Source organism: Myotis davidii, unplaced genomic scaffold (assembly GCF_000327345.1).
Source record: "Myotis davidii unplaced genomic scaffold, ASM32734v1 scaffold591, whole genome shotgun sequence".
In the NCBI taxonomy this organism is placed as follows: domain Eukaryota; kingdom Metazoa; phylum Chordata; class Mammalia; order Chiroptera; family Vespertilionidae; genus Myotis; species Myotis davidii.
The window spans coordinates 2,393,814-2,398,451 of record NW_006284340.1 but is presented as its reverse complement, the minus strand read 5'-3'; positions in this window follow the sequence as shown (position 1 = coordinate 2,398,451).

The following is a 4,638-nucleotide window of genomic DNA, read 5'->3' as shown; positions in this document are numbered from 1 at the left end:
GTACAGTGTTGGGAGAGATGGGGTGGTGCGGAAGACGGGGAACGTGGGGGGAGCTCTGAGGTTTGGGGAAGTTGGATACTCCCTAGGAAACATGTCAATGTATAAAAGCGGAGGAACATATGGGTTGAGTTTTTCCAAAGAATACACATGGATTGAAAAATTACAGGGCAAGGAGGGGGGATTGGAATTTATTTATATCATTGGGTGTTTCTCCCCCAAATCATATTTGAGGGAGTTTTCCTGGCAACCAAACCACTTAAAACATCCTGAGACATGAAGCAGGCATGGAGTCATCCCAGTGACCTCTCACCCAGTGAGGCAGCTTAGCAACCTGCCTGCCCCTCCCTGGTTCTGAGCACAGGTTCCTGCCGCGGTCACCGGGGGTTCCCGTGGACAGCTCGCGTTCTCTGAGTGGGGCCTTTAAGGGCTCCTGCCTGAGTTCATCCTCTGTGAGTTCCAGAATGTTAACTAGTCCAGTGGAGACCAGCGGGTCTGGCCTTAACCTCCCTGGGCCACAGGTTCCCCATTTGATCAATGGGAATCATAACAGCTCTTAGCTCAGTAATTAATTCCTAAATTATTGAGAATTAAATGGGTAAGTACATGTAAATGCTCAGATATCTGCCTCGTAAACTTGTGTTTGGCACTCAAAAAATTAATAGCTGAAATTATTATTACATATGACGTGTAGATCAATGCCTAGAGTGGAGTTCTTTAACTCAGGACTTGACTAGTATGAAGGCAACAAAAGGATTCATTGATGATTCCTTTATTTATTCAACAAATATTTGAGGGCCGAGGTTGAGAGGTGATGTTGGAGCGAAGCGTTGAAGGAGGTAAGGGAGTGAGTGAGCCACACAGATACCTGGAGGAAGACGGTCTGGGTGGAGGGACAGCCGGTGCAAGCCTGGCGTGCTTCAGGAGGAGGGGGGAGGCATGCAGGGCGAGGGGGTGCGTGAGGAGCCAGGGGAGGACGTGGAGCTGTTTCTGGGCAGGTTGGTTTGTCACGTCCTGAAACGGCTGACAGCCCTGCTGGTGTCCAGCCGGGTCCGCTGGAGCGACCGTCTTGGGCAGTGGCTCTGGCTGTGAGTCAGGGTGTCTTCCGTGCTGGTCTTGGGGGTGGGGGGTACAGGGCAGGGAGCATTGTTAGTTTAAAGCGTTTTGAAAGAAGTGCCTCTTCTCCCTCTTATTTCCCACCTGGATTTCAATTAGACACAGCCCTTCTCCCCCAAAAAGACATTTCTCCTGGCAAACCCTCTGTACCCTCAGTCACAGAGCACAAGCCCTAACTCCTTAGTCCCACAGTGGCAGTGTTGTGACTGCCTCACAGTCACCCCATGAAAGCAGTACTGCCATCTGACAGGTAGGCATGGGAGGTTAATAGCTGGCTGCACGATGACCTTGGAGAGGCTAGGGCACAGGTGCCAGGGTGCCCATCTCGGCAACGATTTCCATACCCCACAGGGGGCTTTGAAACAGAAACTTCAAGGGACCACTCGGAGTTTGGGCAAGGAGGGCGTCAGCCACAACCATAATGAGCGAGAGCTGTGTGACCTCGGGTCGGTTCCTGAACCTTGCTGGGTCTCCGTTCCTTCATCTGTCAAAGGGGGCGTTTAGATTGTCTCAGAATTGTTGTGAGGATTAAACGAGCTCATAGGGGTGTGTTTAAAACAGTGCCTGGCCCACAGTGCTGTGCTGCTGCTGCTGATGATGTTTGATTGTTCAGAAGCGCAGCCCCTGAATTCTGGGGAAAGGAGGAGCCTTGGTGATAATTTACCCTGAGTTTCCTGCCAAGGTGGCAGGGTAGGAATTGTAAGAAGATAGAGGAGCCGAAACCGGTTTGGCTCAGTGGATAGAGCGTCAGCCTGCGGACTGAGAGATCCCGGGTTCAATTCCGGTCAAGGGCATGTACCTGGGTTGCGGGCACATCCCCGGTGGTGGATGTGCAGAGGCGTCTGATCGATGTTTCTCTCTCATCGATGTTTCTAACTTTCTCTATCTCTCTCCCTTCCTCTCTGTGAAAAATCAATAAAATATATTTAAAAAAAAAAAGAAGATAGAGGAAAGGCGACCTTTCTTTTTTCTTTTTTTCTTTTTTTAAACACAGCACCATTTAATCACCTTTATTTATTTATTTTTTGTTTGTTTGTTTTTGCTAATCCTCACCCGAGGATATTTTTCCATTGATTTTTTAGAGAGAATGGAAGAGAGAGGGAAAGACAAAGAGAAACATTAATATGAGAGAAACATATTGATTGGTTGCCTCCTGCAGGAGCCCTGACCAGGGCCGGGACTGGGGAGGAGCCTGTAGCCAAGGTACATGCCCTTGACTGGAATCGAACCCAGGGCCTTCGGTCCGCAGGCTGATGCTCTATCCACTGAGCCAAACCAGCCAAGGCAAAGGTGACCTTTCTTGTCCACTTGACCTGGGGAACCATGATTCTTACCTGCGACTCCACCTCGCCCCAGGGCAGGCTGCAATTTCCTCTCCCAGTGGTTGGCTTTCCCCCTTTATGGAGCGGATAGCAGCTGAGTGAGCTCGGACACCCACTAACATTGACCGCCTTCCCCAAGCAGGGTGCCCGCTCCCTCTTATTCATCTTGTTTTGTTAACCTTCCAAACAAACAAACAAAAAATCTGTGACAGGCAGAATGGCCCCCCGAGATGTTCCCGTCCTAATCCTCAGACTCTGTGCATGTGTTAAGTTACATGACAACAAAGACATCGATGGAACTCAGGTGGCTAACCAGCTGCCCTGACACAGGGAGAGGATTCCGTGTTGTCCGGGCGGCCCAGTGTTATTACAAGAGCTCTTACAAGGGGGAGAGGAAGGCAGAAGAGGCCAGTGATGTGATAGGAGCAGGGCCCCACCAACCATGGCTGGCTTTGAAGATGGAGGCAGGGGGCATGAGCCAGGGAATGTGGACGCCCTCTAGATGGCGGGAAAGGCCACAGAAAGACACCCTGTAGGCACCTTGATCCTAGTCCAATGAGACCCCGGTCAGACGTCTGATCACATAAGATGATTAATTTGTGCTTTTTTTTTAACGCCACTAAATTTGTGGCAGTCATAGGAAACAAATAGACAAACGATGATAAACCAAAACCAATCAGACCAAAACTTTTTTTCCCTGCAAATCTCAGCTTTAGCTCTTCTGACCCTGCTCAGAAAGTGTTCTGGCCTTTCTCTCGCGTTCATGCTCGTGTCTCCGTCCCTCACCCCAGAACAGATGTGTGTCTTTTACAAAGAGCACCCTGTCCCATTCCGGTAGACGTGTGTCTCATCCTCACTGAGGTTATTCTTGGTTTCATACGCGGAATTTCCACTTCGAGCATCCTACTTCTTTTTCACGTCTCGGGGGCCGTGCCTGCCTGTCCTCTGGACTTTCTGAAATCCTTTCCCAAGGCCTGATGCGTGAGACTGACTAGTTAAGACTCTGTGCCAGGTGTGAGGACGCCAGGATGCAGTCACTCATGAACAGCCCATAATCTAACAGCCGGGTCCATATGAAATGGCCTCTTTTTTTGGTGTAGATCTAAAACAGTCAAGATCAGTAATTCCATACGTAAGGAGAGGGAACACATGTAAATGGCTACAAATGTGAGAAATACACAAGAAGCAGAAGCAAGGAGAAGAGGAATCAGGGTGGAGCAGGACAGATAAGTAAGAAAGCAGTGATTAGGAGTGCTGGAAAGGAAACTGAACCCTGTCACGCAGCGTTCCGGGCGCCACTTCGCTTGGGTGGCCAGGGAAGGCGACTGGTGTCCCTCACACAGGAGCTTGGCCTGTACCCCGAGAGGCCCCAGGGAGCTGGGGAGCACTTCAGGCAGGAAGGGCGGGACCCACTTATGGTGACTTGCTCCCTCTGAAGGGACTGCGGAGGAGGGGAGACACAGGGGACCAGTCGAGGAGACTCGTGGGTTAGAGGGGTGCTGGTGGTAGCCCACAGATGGGGTGGCGGTGGGCTGGGGAAGAGTGGAGGCTTTTAGGCTGCGGAGCAGGCAGGGTATTTTGGTGGCAGAGTACGTGGGGGAGGAACAGGGAAGGGAGAAGAGGTCAGGGAAGCGTCCAGGTTCAGTATTAGGGGGCTGGCCAGTTGGGCCACTCCTCAAGATGAGGAACCCAGCTTTGCGAGTGGCAGTACCGTAGCCAATGAGGTTTATCCGAGGCACGATTATTGCTAATTGAAGGAAAAAAAAAAGATGAGGAACCTAAGAAGAGGGGGCAGACTGAGCAGCCAGACAGGTGGGTAGAGGAGAATGGAAGAGGCCATAGACCCCAGTTCCGGAAACGCCAAGTCTGACAGCTAGTCTACGAAAATGGCCCCAGAGACTCACCTCCCAGTGCTCACAGCCGATGTTGCACCCTCCCCATGCATCCAGGCTGAGCCTGACCTCTCTTCAACCTCTAGGTTTGGGTGGGCTGTATATAAACTTTTTAATTGTAGCAAAATACACACAACATAAAATTTACCATCTTTACCCCAAAGTGTACAGTTCTGTGGCATGAACTACATTCCACATTGTTGTGCTACCACCACCTTCATCCATCCACAGAACTCTTCATCTTCCCAAACTGAAACTCTGTACCCGTTAAACAGCTAACTCTCCACCCCCACGCCTACCCCTCCAACTCC